General features: G+C 35.8%; 1 protein-coding gene across 8 annotated transcripts in view; it reads right to left on the reverse strand.

Moving 5' to 3' along the window:
- Positions 1 to 17,256, reverse strand: part of COL5A2 (collagen type V alpha 2 chain) — a 516,164-nt gene that overhangs the window by 361,987 nt on the left and 136,921 nt on the right. Inside the window, exon 3 of one of the 8 annotated variants that reach the window (XM_078071090.1) lies at positions 6,260 to 6,384. The exons of the other annotated variants lie outside the window; for them this stretch is intronic. The gene's annotated coding sequence lies outside the window, so the exon portion shown is untranslated. The remainder of the gene's footprint in view (positions 1 to 6,259; positions 6,385 to 17,256) is intronic. 8 annotated transcript variants of the gene reach the window in all.

Consider the following 17,256-nt stretch of genomic DNA (forward strand, 5'->3'; position numbering starts at 1 on the left):
GTTGTTGAATCATAAAATGTTCATGATTCATATCTCCTTAATGTACCTTAAAATACCTAATGTACTTTAAAATATCTAAAAGTATTTCCTTGTTCCTTTAAAAGACTTTTTCCCTAACTTATACTGATTTAAATATTGCTAAACCTACATTTCTTTTATAGCATTTTTGTTGTATTTTTTCCTGCCCTCATTTTCAAACTTTCTGTATCTTGTTCTTGACTATGTCTTCAGATAACATGTTTGTAGGCTATTGGGTTTGCTCTCCTGCTAATATTGTCTTTTCCCACTGGCTTGTTTGGGGTGGATGGTAGGGGAAGTCAATTAATAGAAGCATTTTATATATTTCTTATATTAACTCCTTCTCATCTGCTTAATAATTTTCCCCATATCTTTCATATGTCTATTTATTAATTTGTGTATGGTGTTTTTCTGTACATAAAGGATCGTTATTTCTGTAAAGTTAAATATGTCTATCTATTCTTTATGACTGAAAGATTGCAAGCGTTGGGGGTCATCCTCCCTCTAAATTTTAAGTAGTCTTTAGATATTCTTATAAATTTGCATTTGCAAAATTTTTAACTGGTTTGGATTTTGCATTTACTTCATTGTTCCATCCTATGTTTATGGTATGTAAGTCTGTTTCTATTTTCTTCTAATTACTTTCAATAATGATAGCATTATTTATTCATTCATTCATTCATCCATTCATTTTCTCATTGATCTCCTAACTTTGTCCTATGTTATTTGAAATCTATTTCTGCACTAACTATTATATTTTAATGATATATTGGTCTTTTTATAAGAGTCTTTGTGGTGTGCTTTGATTTCTCTAAGGTAAGTCCTCCTCACTATTCCTTTAATTTTTGTTTTTCATATTTGGTTGATTCTTCCATGGCATTTCTGTTCCTATTTAAGTTTCTAGATCATTTTGCTCAATCCCAATTAAATCACTGTTGGAATTCTAGTTGGAATTCTGTTTGATTTATATATTAATTTGGTGGGAAATTAACATTTTTATGATATATAATCTTCCCATTCAAAAATATGAAATGCCTTTCCATTTGTTCAAACTTTAGTCCTTTAATAAGAATTTGTTTTCTCAAATAACTTACCATTTCTACTGTCATTCTCTGAAACTCTTCTATCACCTTCATAATGAGTTAAGAGGGATGTGACAACGAAGTATTTGAAGGTCGCACCAATACCTCTGATGGTTAATTTTATATTTCTACTTGACTAGGCTAAAAGGTGCCCAGATGGCTGATAAAACATTAATTCTGGGTGTGTCTTTAATGGTATTCCAGAAGAGATTAACATTTGAATATGTACACAGAATAAAGATCACCAGCACCAAACAGCCAATCCACTGAGCGCTTGAATAAAACAAAAAGGCAGGAGAAGGGTGAATTTACTCTTTTACTTGAGCAGGAACATCTAAGTTCTCCTGCCCTCATACATCAGCACACCTAGTTCTTGGGCCTTCAAGTCTTAGACCAGGTCAGACACCATTGTCCCTCAATTCTTGGGTCTTTGTACTTGGTTTGGGATTTACATTATTGGTTCCCCTGATCTCAGGCTTGAGGCTGAGACTGAATTGTACCACCAGCTTTCTTGATTCTCCAACTTGTAGACAACATATCATGGGACTTCTCTGCCTCCATAATCACATGAGCCAATTCCTATAATGAATCTCCTCTTAAATATACTTATATATATAAATATAAAATTATATATATAAATTGAAGAAGGAAGGAAATAAAAGACTTACCATCTATTATGACCATTCTTTTATGAAATAGGAAACATTTAAACACCAAAAAGTGTAGGAAGACAATCTCCAGGTAAACAAGAGAGTTTTTAAAATTAGACTGAATAAATACAGCTTTATAAAAATAAAAGTTACCACCTGTCCCTGGACTACAGACCAGTTGGAGAACCTTTGATTTTTAAAATAAAAATGCTAGATCTTTAAATATGGCAGACACAGTCCTCTGTGACTCACGCTCTGTCTTTCAGCCCAATTTTTCATCACTCTCTCCCTGGGTTCCGGAAATATTAAATTGTGTATAGCTGTTCCAACATCCTCAGTTTGGGGTCTTTCTTTATGCTGTCAATTCTGCCTATAATTTCCTTTATAGAATTGCTTTACATGGCTGACTTCTATTCATCATTTAAGAATTAGGTAAATGATCATCTTCAAAAATGCAGGCCAGGTTAGGTATCCTTCCTCTTTAACCGCATATCATCATGTGTATACCTAACACACTTGAATATACCATAACATAATGATTACTTTGTATGTCCATTTTCCTCAATATAACATGAGATCCTTGACATCGGGACCATGTCTTAACTTATCTTTGCATCCCCAGAACCTAAGTCATTGTCTTATACTAAATGTCCAATGTTTGTTGAATTAAGAGGTAAATATTTTATTTAAAAGATAAAATTCACACCTATCAGAATGGCCAAAATCCAGACACTGACAACACCAAATGCTGACAAGGATGTGGAGCAACAGAAATTCTCCTACATTGCTGGTGGGAATTCAAAATGGTACAGTCACTTTGAAAGACAGTTTGGCACTTTCTTACAAAACTAAACATACTCTTATGATTATGATCCAGTAATCATACTCCTGGGTATTTACTCAAAAGAGATACTATATCCACACAAAAACCTACACATGGCTCTTCTTAATAGCAGCTTTATTCATAATTGCCAAAACTTGGAAGCAACCCAGCTCTCCTTCAGCAAGTGAATGGATAAACTGTGGTATATCCAGACAATGGAATATTATTCAATATCAAAAAGAAGTGAGCTATAAAAGACATGAAGAAAACTTACATGCATATTACTAAGTGAAAGAAGCCAATCTGAAAAAGACACATACTATATGATTCCAACTAAAACATCCTAGAAAAGGCAAAACTATGGAAACAGTAAAAAGATCAGTGGTTTCCAAAGGTGAGGCTGAGGAGGAAAGATGACTAGGGAGAGCACAGAGGATTTAGGGGACAGTAAAAATACTCTGTGTGATATTATAATAATGGATATATATCATTATACATTTATCCAAACCCATAGAATGTATAACACTGGGAGTAAACCCTAAGTAAACTAGGACTTTGGGTAATTATGTTGTGGCAATATAGGTTCATCCTTGGTAACAAATGTACTACTCTGGTGTGTGATGTTGATAATGAGAGAGGCTATGCATGTGCAGGGACAGGGAGTATATAGGAAATCTCTGTACCTCCCACTCAATTTTGCCATAAACCTAAAACTGCTCCAAAAAGTAAAGTTAAAAAAATCATAATTCATTAGGAAAGTATAAATTAAAACAACAATGACATACTACTATATACCTGTTAAAATGGCAAAAAAAGATAAACTGGATGAGCTATTTTACATAATAGTGATTTCCATAGACTATTACAATCTTATACTTGTTTGATATGTGTTTTTACATTTTCATTTGTTTTTCAGAAAATAATTGTCAAATTTATGAACTGAATTAATGTACAATGGTCCTATGTCCACTCTAAGATGTAGAACACAGATTAATACCTTAAAAATAGCCTTGAGAAATTCATCACACACAAATATAATAACATGATTCATTTTCAGACTATTCATCCATCCAAATGCTGAATTGAATTGAATTCCATGATTCAAGTATGAATGGAAAACTGGGAGCTCATTCAATTCAAATTTTATGAATTACAAATTAGTAAACAAAATGGAATATTACACAGCCATCAAAAGGAATGAAATCTTGCCATTTGCAACGACGTGGATGGAACTGGAGGGTATTATGCTGAGCGAAATAAGTCAATCAGAGAAAGACATGTATCATATGACCTCACTGATATGAGGAATTCTTAATCTCAGGAAACAAACGGAGGGTTGCTGGAGTGGTGGGGGGGTGGGAGGGATGGGGTGGCTGGGTGATAGACATCGGGGAGGGTATGTGCTATGGTGAGCACTGTGAATTGTGTAAGACTGTTGAATCACAGACCTGTACCTCTGAAACAAATAATACATTATATGTTAAAAAAAAAAAAAAAAAAAGAAGATAGCAGGAAGGGAAAAATGAAAGGGGGGAAATCGGAGGGGGAGACGAACCATGAGAGACTATGGACTCTGAGAAACAAACTGAGGGTTCTAGAGGGGAGGGGGGGTGGGAGGGATGGGTTAGCCTGGTGATGGGTATTAAAGAGGGCACATACAGCATGGAGCACTGGGTGTATATGAATGAATATGGAACACTACATCAAAAACTAATGATGTGATTAACATAATAAAAAATAAATAAATAAATAAAAATAAGGTTACAAAACAGAGTAGACAATAGCTACATGTAATTAAGAATTTTTTAAAGTCCTAGAGTATCTGGAAAACCAACTTGTTGTAGAATGCAGGCTTGAAAATCATACCGTGTTGGAGATGTCAAAAGTTTCCTCCATGTTCACTCATTTCTTAGCAATTGGTCTCCAATCTTGTTTAACTGTGCACCCCAATAGCTTAAGAAATAATTTTAGTACACATCCTCAAACATATGTGTATTTACTTATTTATAGATATTATGTATACATATAAACATGTAAATATAGAAATATATATATTTAGTACTACACTCATATCCTGTAAACACAAAAACAAAATAGAAATGAAAAGAAATGATATCAGAGAAGCTACAAAGAGAGATTAACGACATCAGACCCTCATTAGAGGCAGTGACTGGCCATGCTATTACAAAGGTAGAAAAACTGTTTCTTAGGGCCTTCCTGCTTTTATTCTCCATCAAGCCCAGCTATACTTCCTACAATTTGAATCCATGAGATTTCCCAAATCCCTGTCCCTACCCTTTTCCAATAAGGACATTTATTGAGAATATTTCTGTTTCTTGCAACCAAATGATCACTAAAACAAAAATTTGTAAGTAAATATTATTTACTTATAAGGCACTGTGTCCCTTTCATTTACATATATTTGAAGTATTCTACTTAAAATAATACTATTGTTTAATATTTGAGGCAATAATGAATCAACTGCTGTCCTGATAAATTAATTTACTTTAGAAACAGAGCTGCATGAACTCACTAATCCAAGAATAATTTTAAAAGCTAAGATTGGCAATAGGTATTCTATTTCTTGTTGTGTTTTGAAAGTATTAATATACTTCACTTAAATATAAACTGGTCTCCAATCTTGTAGTAGGTCCATAGACCTACTGAATTAGGACATTCTTCTCTGATATCTCTTCTATGCACAAATGACCTCATCATAAGAAACCTAACTTGGAGCTTCAGAATCCAAATCCTTGTGGCCTTCAGTTTCAACTTTTGTATCCCAAGTGCCTATGTGGGAGAATCTGATTGGCTCCTTGGTTTGGATACCCTCTCCAATTATCTGTGCTTTGGTGGGATTTCTCTGAGGCAGTAGTTTCCAAAGGGGGTCATTTGTAAGATGATGCCGGGGGACATGAGATTTCAAAAGTCTAACTGCAACTTACCTCTAGTATTAATCTCATTCTCATCTCATCTGGCAAGTGCAGAAGCTGTCCTGCTTGAGAGTGAAATGACCCACAAGAGGCATTATCTCTTTTAACAAATCCATAAGCATTACTTCCAGAGTTCACACGAGGGACATGCTCAATTACAAGACTGAACACACTCAGAGGAGCATAAATTAAAGCGTCCTTATCAAGTATGTATGTATGGTTCATTTAGAGTTCCTCCTCGTCCAGATGCAATTTATTAATCCGGGGTCATTTTACCATAGATAATACTGCCTGTAATATACATGATATTCTATCTTTATATGGTTTCCAGTTGAATAGAGATAGAAAGTTAACTAAAGGTCACATTACTATGGTAGAAGCAGTAGAGGTTTTATTAAATCCTTTACCCACAATCCTCACAATGGGTTCTTTAATGTACTTAACTAGCATTGACAGATTTGATTGAAGTTGCTCTTGAACAAATAAAACATGGGCCAGAGAGTGTTAGTGGAGTTAGATGCACGCCTCTCTCCTGCACTGTATCCACCTCCCAAATATCCTTCCAAGAATGTTTGGGGAATACAATGATTGCCCAGAAATATCTCAATGTGCATGGGATGCTTATGACCCATAAGAAAGAAATTTATCCCTCTCTACATACATATGGGTTGAGATATAGATATTCATCTGATAGAGTGACTAAAAAGAAGGGGTAGAACAAAAAAGGCCAGACTATAAGGACATTCAACTCACCCCTGAGAGAAAAGCTCCCCAGGACTGGAAGACACTTTAGGGCCTGAGAGTCAGGAGAACAGCGGTTCCCAGTACTGTTTCAAGCTGTTCTTAACTGCATGTCTACTCATCCCCTAAAGGTGCTCCTGTAGTAAAATGAAAAGATACATTGCCACAGGTTCAGAGAATGCTTTTAGGGATCACTGAAAGCGTAGGACTGTTCCCTACTGGTTGGAGAGCCAGGCAAACCTCAAAAGAGCAGCAGTGACTAGAGCAATAGGGCAGCTATACTGCTGGGAGAGGCTCTAATTAAAGGGACAATCCCAACACCAGCATAAGCCTTGACAAAAAGTAACCTCACCAAGAACACACAAACTGGTGAGACTAAAACATTCCATAAAGGGGAGTAAAACCTGGAAAAGATGAGACTTCCTTTGGATGACTATAGACTCTTGAGGATTGTATTTTCCAAAGATAGCTATATCTCCTGTCCTAGTCGTTTCTACAATATGATGGTACCACTTCTTCCCTTGAAAGGTGAGTCCATTTCCCCTTTACTTGAAACTGGGCAGCCTTGGCCTGCTTTAAAGTCTCCAACTCTAATAATGGATTCATCTATGTCTCCTTGCAGTTTTATCAGTTGTTGCCTCATGTATTTTCATGCTCTGGTGTTAGGCACATGCACACTAAAGACTGATACGTCCTCTAGGAGAACTGACCCCTTTATCATGAGGTTATTCCCCCTTTATATCTTATAATTTTCCTTGCTCTGAAGTTTGCTTTGTCTGAAATTAATACAGTTATTCCAGCTTTCTTTTGATTGGAGTGAGCATAGCACATCTTTCTTTACTTTTAATCTATCTGTGTCTTTACATTTAAAATAAATTTCGGGGGTGCCTGGGTGGCTCAGTCAAGTGTTTGCCTTCGGCTCAAGTCATGATCCCAGGGTCCTGGGGTCGAGCCCCGCATCGGGCTCCCTGCTCAGTGGGAAGCCTACTTCTCCCTCTCCCACTCCCCCTGCTTGTGTTCCTCTCTCGCTGTCTCTCTCTGTCAAATAAATAAATAAAATCTTTAAAAAATATAAAAAATAAAATAAATTTCTTACAGAAAACAGAATTGGGTCTTGTTTTTTTATCCACTTTGATATTCTGGTTTTTAATTGGTATGTTTAGACCATTGATGTTTAAAGTGATTATTGTTATAGTTGGATTAATATCTACCATAATTTTTTTTTACTATTTTCTATTTGTTACCCTTATTCTTTGTTTCTTTGTCTTCCATCCATTTTCTGCCTTCTCTTGTTTTAAATGAGCACTAGTGGCTGTCCTTCAATTTGCAATATACATTTACGACTACGAGTCCACCTTCCAATAACACAATACCACTTCACAGGTAGTGCAAATACTTTAAAATATCCCCCATCCCTCCCTATTTTCCACCCTTATAACATTTCTGTCAGTTATTTCACTTAGTCATATGCTATAATCATCCAATACATTGTTGGTATTTTTATTTTGAACAAACTGCTAATAAAAAAAAATGAACAGTTTTATATTTCCTATCTCATCTTCCTTCTTTCTGAAGAACTTTTAACATTTCTTACAAGACAGGTGTATTGAAGATAAATTTCCTCAGTTTTTGCCTGAGAAAGTCTTCTTCTTCACTTTTGAAAGATAATTTCACCAAATACAGAATTCTAAGTCAGTGATTTTTTTTTTCTTTCAACGTTTTAAATATTCCACTTCATTCTCTTCTTGCTTGTATGGTTTCTGAAGAGAAGTTCAATGTAATTCTTATCCTTGTTCCTCTACAGCTACTGTGGGTTTTTTTCCCTCTTTGGCTCCTTTTAAGATTTTCTCTTTGTCCTTAATTTTCTACAGTTTGAGTATGATATGCTTAGGTGTAAATATTTTTGATATTTACCCTGCCTGGTGTTCTTCTAGCTTCCTGGATCTCTTCTTTGGTGTCTATTATTAGTTTTGTCTCAATTATTATTACTCCTATGGCTCCTTCTTCTCCTTCTGGTATTCCCATTATATATACAGTTACACCTTTTGTAATCGCCCACAGTTCTTAGATATTCTGTTCCATTTTTGCATTCTTTTTTCTCTTTGCATTTCATCTTTGGAAATTTTTATTGAATTTCTTCAAGCTCACTGATTCTTTCCTTGGCAGTGTCCAGTCTATTAATGAGCACATGAGACATTCTTCATTTCTGTTAAGGTATTTTTTATTGCCAGAATTTCCTTTTGATTCTTTCTTAGAGTTTCCATCTCTGTTTACATTACCTATATGTTCTTGCATTTTATCCACTTTTTCCCTAGAGCCCTGAGAATATTAATCATAGTTGTTTTAATTTCCAGTCTAATAATTCCAACATCTCTACCATATCTGTGTCTGTTTTTAATGCTTCCTCTGTTTCTTCAAACTAGTTGTCTTTTAGTATGCTTCATAACTTTGTTGAAAGACAGACATGATGCACTGGGTAAAAGAAATTGAGGTAAATAGGCTTAATAAGGTTTTCTGTTTATCTAGCTAGGGTTTGGGCTCTATTTATTGTTTACAGCAGCTTTAGTTAAGCTGTATTTACTGTTTTAGTAGCTTTAGCTTTTATTTAACTTTAGGTGTCAGAGGCTAAAATATCCTATGGCATCCTTATTTTCGTCTCCCTTCTTGTCTTTAGGTTTCCATATTGTCTTTGGGTTTCCCTAGAGACTTATCCTTAAATAGGGTCTGAGCTATGCAGTTATTTCAGTGATATTCCCCCTTCAGTATACAGGAGCTCTATCGACGTGGTGGTAAAGTGTGAGGGAGGGGAAGTGTTCTACAGTGCTATGATTAGATCTTAGTCTTTTAGTGAACCTATTCCCCTAGGTTATAACATGAGTGCTTCTCAGATTTCTCCCCCTTAGGTGAGACAAAAAGGCTAAAGAGAGCAGAGTTGAGTATTTCCCTTCCCCCTGGTCAGTTGGACTCCAGTAAAAACCCAGTCAGGCTCTGGTAAGATAGCTGTCAAGGGCAGGACTTGTTAAGAAGAATAGAACGGTCTGGGCCTATTTAAAAATGGCTATTTTCCCCTCCTTATCCTGGACACATGAGGGAATTTTTGTTTCCCATCTTCACTGTGAGAATCCGGTAGGGTTCTTGGAGGCAAAACACATGAACATGTTGGGGTACTCCTGAGACTAGGCCCTCACGAATATTTTTTTAACCCTTAAGCTTGTCCATACTGAGCCTTCAGTAATCTGTCAATTACAGTTTAAATTTTTTTTTCCCCCCGCACTGGCTCCAGCAGTGGTGGTTACAGCTCTTGGGCATCTGTTCTAATAAACCATGATTCTCTGTTTCTGCCTGTCTCCCATTTTGGGAGCAGGGACAGCACTTTTTCCTGTAACCTCAATTCTTTGAAAGATCTAAGAACAGTTGTTGGTTTTCAGTTTGTTCAGCTTTTTCTTGCTGGGAGGATGAGAGTAATGACTTCTATGCTCCTTACATGCTGAATATGACTACTTTGACATGGCAGTGGGGATCCTTATGACTTCTGACAGGTCATAAAAGGTCATGAAGCTATTGTTTGATTCTCTTGAGATGCTCTCTCTGCAGGATGTCAGCTACCATGTAAAAATTCCAACTACCCTAAGATTGCCATGTTGGAGAGGCCAGGTTTAGGGGCCCAGATTGAGCCCAGCTAAGCTTGCAGCTGACAGCCAGCATCAACTGCCAACCATGAGGGAGCCATTTTGGATATCCAGTCAAATCAAACCTTCAAAGGACTGCAGCCCAGCCAATACAAGATTACAGCTGCACAACAGACACCAAGTGAAAGTGCCTAGCCAAGCCTTTCCTGAATTTCTGACCCAACAAAACTGTGAGCAAAATAAAATTGTTTTATGCCACCACATTTTGGGGGGTAATATGTTACCAGTAGTAATAAGAGAACAGACTTTTGAAATATTACTATATTACTATACATGTGATGATTTTCTTCAGTGCATCATACTCTTTTATCATGAAATTGACCAAGAGCAAACTGACTAAATGACTTCAGTTTTTACAGAGTTTGTTCAAAGAAACTCTAAGCTTGGCCCAAAACTGCTTTGCAACAGCTCAATCCCTAGTTAATCCCTGAGTCTCTGAATGAATGTATACCAACATGAAATGCACCACAGAAAATATATAGCCCCCCCCCAAGGGCAGTCTGCCAAATGCCATCTCAGACATAGCAGTGGAGAACAATGAACAAGGTAGATAGTCCCAGAATGCAGAACTGGGGACTACAGGAATTAGTTCAAACCTCACTCAGGTCAAGCAACTCAAATCAAGTATAAATCAAGCAGATAGGACTGAGAGAGAAGTTTACAATATGGGGGCTTTTTGAGAAACACAAGTGCCTAAGATGTGTATGTCAGATAAGCCTCAAGTTTACTTAAGAGTTCTTAACAACAACAACAACAACAACAACAAAAAAAAGAGTTCTTAACAAAACAAAATTGAACAAAACAAACAAACAAAAAATTTTTACAGCTATATTCTTTTGAGAGACTTGACTGTTACTTGTTCCTTGTTACTGAATAAGAAATGTCCCTAAATGGCCTATTGACTGAAATATCAAGAGTTTGTAGGTATTAAGTCATGTCACCAGAAATAACAACAAAGACCCAGTCTATATATACAGACAATGACAATACATTATGACTTCTTTGAAAGACAGTGAATTAAGATGTCATCAACTATAAGATGCCATTGACCATTAGACCTAGCTCAGTCAGAGATCCAAAAATGTTTCGTAGATTTGATGAAATATTGCAATGGTTTTAGATAAGGAGTTACCACTCATAATCTAATTTAAACCACTGGTTTACCTCTAATAGTCTCAAAGGGAGGGGCTGGAGAAAGAGCTGTAGTACTACCTTTATTGTTTGACTCCATCAAATCCTGCCAAATATTAATTTTCTGCCTTTCTGCCCATGTTCTCTCACTAACCACTTGGAGTAATGAACCCAGATTTTCCATGTCTTTCCCTCTCAGTTTTCAGTTTAGGTAAATTTTATCTGAGTTAATCTTTTTCTTATAGAACCTTGCTTAGGGCTGCAAACTATAGGCAATACTCTCCTACCACTTAACTTAATACTATCTCCTTGGTAAATACAGATCTGATTCTCAAGTAAGAGTTTAACCAAATTTAAAAACACTCTGAAGTTTATTTTCCACTATGAAATATCTATTGATATCAGTTATTTATGCTATTATATAGCACAAGTTTTATAAAACTATTATTACTAGATAAAAGCTCCTCCACTAGAGAAACTCTACTTCTATCATTTTACCCCTATTATAAATGCTTGATTCTTAATTTCTTTTTTTCAGTAAGTTCTTTGAAGTAATAACTTTATTCCTAGTACTCTTCAAAGACGACCAATGACTTGTTTTGTTTGTATTATGATGAACTCATGACTTTAACCATAACATATGTTTCAATCCATTGCAGTTATTATTCTTTTTGATATTCAAAATGTCCCAACTCAGTGGGACCATCTTCAAGCTGTTCCTGAGTCCATTTGACTCAACCCCAGTAGTCTTTGATAGCTCTCTTGCTCTGGTATGATAAGATGTTTTGTACATCTGTGTCTCATACCTAAAATCAGCCATTTCTTCAAGCAGCTTTGTTTCCTTTTAGTGGAAAATGGAATTTAGAAGCCATATCTGGGTGTTATGTGCCCATTGCTCCCAAGTTAGTGACAAAATACATTTTTAAAAAACAAAATACATCATAAGTTCATAATGATGATTCCAATTCAAATTTAGAACTATCTTCAGATGTTTCTAATGGGCACCCAAGGTAGAGAACCAGTAAGCTAGGCCTAGCCTGTCTCCAAACACAGCAGTATTTTTAACCTTGTCTTTTAGCATTAGAATCAACTGGAAAGCTTTTAAAAACTTGATGCCCCAAAAGAAAGATCTCAAATCAATAACCTAATTTTACACCTTAAGGAACTAAAGAAAGGAAAGCAAACTAAACTCACAGCCAGTTGAAAAAAATAAAGGTTAGAGTGGAGATAAACAAAGCAGAAAATAATAAACAATAGAGAAAATCAATGAAACCAAAATTGAAAAGATCAACAAGATGTTTCATTGACAAACATTTAGGTAGACTAAGAAAAAAAAAAGAGATGATGCAAATAAGATCAGAAATAAAAGTGGGGACATCACTACCAATCTTACAGAAATAAAAAAGAATAGTATGAACAATTATAAGCAAACAAACTAGGTAACCTAGATGAAGTGAGAAAATTTCTGGAAACTTATGAATTACCAAAACTAACAGAAGAAGAAACAGAATTATTTCAACAGGCCTATAACAAGTAGAGACTGAATGAGCAATCACAAACCTCCCAACAAAGAAAAGTTCAGGACCAAATGGCTTTACTGGTGAATTTTACCAACTATTTTAAAAAATTAATACCAATCCTTCACAATCACCTAGAAAAAATTGGAGATGAGGAAACGATTCCTAACTCATTCTATTAGGCAAGCATTAGTCTAATACCAGAGCCAAAACACCAGAGAAAAGGAAACTATAGGCCAATATTCCTTATTAATATAGGAATAAATATCCTCAGAAAACATGAGCAAACCAAATCCTATAGCATATCAAAAGGATTATATGCCATAACCAAGTGGTTTATCCCAGAAATGCAGGAGTGTTTCAAAATATGAAAATCAATGTGGTAATACACCACATTAATAGAATCAAGCAAAAATCCCACACGATCATCTCAACTGGCACAGCAAATTCATTTGACAAAATCCAACATCTTTTCATGATTAAAAAAACGCTCAGCAAACTAGTAATAGAAGGGAATTTCCTCAATAAGATAAAAGGAATTTATGAAAAACCCACAGCTACCATCATACTCAATAGTGAAAAACTGAAAACCTTCCCCCTAAGATCAGGAATAAGACAAGGATGTCCACTTTCACCACTGCTATTCAGCATTTTATTGAAGTTCTAGTCAGATCAATTAGAGAAAGAAACAAAAAATATCCGAACTGGAAAAGAAGAAGTAAATATTCATAGATGACATGATCTGATAAATAAAAAAAATCCTAAAGAATATACAACAAAAAACTATTAGAGCTATAAATGAATTCATCAAAGTTGCAGGATACAATATCAACACACAAAAATCAGTTTTATTTCTATACACTAGCAATTGAGAGAGGATACATAGTGAATGCTTAATGGTAAAGGGTTTCCTTTTGAAGTGACAAAAATGTTCTTGATAGATACATAGAGTGATGGTTGCACAACACTGTGAATATATTAAATGTCACTAATAAAAACTTTATGTTATGTGTACGTCACCACAATTAAAAAAAAACAAAAAACTCTGATATCCAGGTGACACTGCAGACCAATTATAATAGAATCTCTGGGGGTTGGACCAGGTTGCATTATTTTCTAAAACACTCCAGGTACTTACTGTGTATAGCTAAGGTTAACTACTTGTTTATATATAGTAATGAGAATTTAGTAAGAGAGTGGTATCAATAGCTAGAATATCCTTTGGGGATATGACTGGCATAAAGTATTTATTAACACCAGGTACTTAAAAGTATAGTGTTTTGCCTAAGTACATTTTTATGGGGATAGGGCTTCAGAGTCTACTTAAGGGCTTTTTTACACAGCTGTCACTAAAATGTGCAACTTTTTTAGCTTTATGAAGTTATTCCCTATTGCCTAGTCTCTCAAATTGAGTTCTGAGAGTTCAATTCGAATTTTTAAATTTTGAGATGTCATTTTGATAATCTGAGGAAAAAAATGTATCAGTATAACAACAAAAGTTCTCTTTTACAGTGATACTTCCCAACTGAATTACATCTCCAATCTGTAAAAAATAAAATAATATTATCTATGTTTCCTGTCTTCTCAGACACCCTCCATTCTCCCTTCCTACCTCCTAAACCAAGAGTCAACATAACTCTTCCATAACGGACCAAATAGCAAATATTTTAGGCTTTCATGACATACAATCTCTGTCACAACTACTCACCTCTGAGTCTGTAGTACAAGACCAGTCATAGACAATACATTAACAAGTGGACATGGCTGTGTTCTAATAACTTTATTTTCAAGAGAGATCACAGGCCACATTTGGCCTACAGGCCAGTTTGCTAAATATTGATGTGGAAAGAATGTGGAAAAGATGATTATTTCATATCTCCTCTCTCCTCAAACCTCCAACAACTCCTTCCCAATCCTTATCTCAGTTGATCATCTTATTTGCTGTTTCACTGCAAAAACAGAAAGCAAGCAAAAGAAAAATTTCAAAAGCTCCCAGAAGTACATCTTCCCATCCAACTGCATCTTAATCTCTTTTCATTTCTATAGCTGAAGTGTCTGTGCTCCTGGCAAAGGCCAATCCCTTTACTTATACACTAGATTCCATCCTCTCTCACCTATTTAAGAAGTGTGCCAGCAATTATTTCCTTACTTCCTTTCATCGTCAGTTTTTCTCTTCCTCCTGTGTCCTCTTTCTATTAGCTGTATCTCAACCTTAGATACAAAAAAGAAAAAAGCCCTTGTCTCTTGACCTCACTTCCCCTCCAGCTATCATGTTTCTTCCTTTCTTTGTACACCAAAACTCTTAAAGAGTCCTACTATCTCTAATTTCACTCCTCCATTCTCTCCTAAACCTGAAAATCAGATTTTCATTCCCATCACTCCATCAAAACTGCTCTTATCAAAGCCCCCAATGATTTCCATATTGCTAAGTGCAATAGTCAATTCTTTGCCTTCCAGTTATTTAATCTATCAGTCACAGTTGACAAAAAGATCAGTTCTACCTCTTTCTTCATTTGGTTTTCATGGCATATATCCTTCCGATTTCCTTCTAAAACTGGCCAATCATTTGCTGGTTTTCTCTTCATCTTCCTGATCCCTAAATATTAAAGCGCCTCAGGCTCACTCCATTGGTGACCTCAGCCAGTCCCATTGCTCCTCCATATCATCTATATGCCAATGACTCCCAAATTTATATCTCCAGCAGAGACCTCTGCACTAGATTCCAATAGGATATCCAACTGCCTACTCAACATCTTCATTTTGATGTCTGATAAGAAGTTTATACCTAGTTCCACCCTCCAAAATCTGTTTTCCCATAGTCTTCCCTTCACAGTACATAGTGATCTCAATATTCAAGACTCCCAGGTCTAACCTCTGGAGTCATGTTGTCTTCCATTGTCTTACATACAACATTTCCTCTATCAGAAAATACTATTTGTTTTACATTCAAAATATACCCAGAACACAAACATTTCTCACCACTCTTATTACCCAAGTCTAAGCTACCATCATCTCTTAACTTCACTATTTCAAGAGGCTCCTAATAGGGCTTCAAGCTTCAATCCTTTCCCCCCATCAGTCTCTTATGTATAAGAATCAGAGTGATTCTGTTAAGAAGTTAACCTAGAGACTCTCAGTTCCTGTCAAAATGGAATCAGGACACTCCACTCTATTTCTTCCAGTAATTACAGCTAAAAACTCTAAACAAAACACAAAATAAACTAACAGAGGCCTCTGCAAGGTAGACAAAAGTGGGTGGACGAGGTAGGAAGATGAAGACTCCAAGTAGCGACAAAAATGAAGCAGCTCTCTCTTTACCCTATCCCCATCTGGGAGTAATGTCCCCTGTGAGATGGAGCTCTTTTAATTCTCCAGGCTCTGCCCCAGATGAGATCCAATAATAAAGGTACAGTGACTCAGCAGCAATAACAATATGGGGGAGAGGGAGATGGCAGTGGTGGCCCCATATTCTTTACCCTCACTACTTAGCCCCATTACAGGCCTCGGTGTGGAAAAGTATACAACACTGTGAGAGGAAAAACCCTGGGCTTTCTTTTTTCTTTTCTTTCTTTTTTTCTTAGAGAGAGAGAGAGCATGAGCAGGGGTTGGCGGGGAAGGGCAGAGGGAGAGAGAATCTTAACAGGCTCCATGCCCAGCAGCCCCAGTGCAGAGCTCGATCTCACAACACTGAGATCATGACCTGAGCCAAAATCAAGAGTTGCATGCTTAACTGACTGAGCCACCAGGTGCTCCAAGCCTGGGCTTTCTAATCAGAACACCAAGGAAGAAAATAAATAGAGCCCAAGAATATAAAGAGTATCACAGAGGGAAGAATTGGAGAAAGGGATCCTTTAAATCATAAATACTGGGCTCACTTCTGAACTGTGCATGCATAGCCAAGGCTGGAAGGATTTCAGCACGATCCAGGATCTCTTAACATAATATCTGGGATAAAATATGAAATTATTCAACACACAAAATCAGAACCAGAAAAATCTCAATAACTCTGAAGGGAAAGGCAATCAACAAACACCAACCCCAAGATGACCCAAATGTTGAGATTATTAGAAAAAGACTTTAATTCAGTTATAACAATACTCCAAAAGGTAGGCAAAATTCACTTAAAAGAAATTGAAAGATGGAAATTTTCATGAAAAAAATAGAGGCTGTAAAAAAGAACCAAATGGAAATTAACCCAGAATGGATCATAAACCTAAATATTAAGTGTAAAACATAATATTCTTCATATAAAACATAAGAGAAAATCTTCATGAGCATGGAAGAGGTAAGGAGTTCTTAGATACAACAACAAAAAAAAGCATGATCCATAAAAGAAAAAAATTGAAAAACTGTATTCATCCAAACTTAAAACTTTAGTTCCATGAGAGACACTTAAAAGAATGAAAAGACAAGCCACAGAATGGGAGAAACTATTTACAATTCACATATCAGACAAAGGAAGTGTATCCGAAATAAAGAAATCTCAAAACTCAACAGTAAGAAAACCGTGAAATGTCATTAAATATGACATTTATTAGAATATATTAGATGAGAAAAATAGACATAAAAAAGTGGAGATAATATAAATTATCTATACACAAAGGACCATTAAAGTAAATAAAGGACTGGGAGAAATTAAATCAAATGATTTAACAATATTTTATAATAATGT

Source organism: Halichoerus grypus, chromosome 4 (assembly GCF_964656455.1).
Source record: "Halichoerus grypus chromosome 4, mHalGry1.hap1.1, whole genome shotgun sequence".
Classification (NCBI taxonomy): Eukaryota; Metazoa; Chordata; class Mammalia; order Carnivora; family Phocidae; genus Halichoerus; species Halichoerus grypus.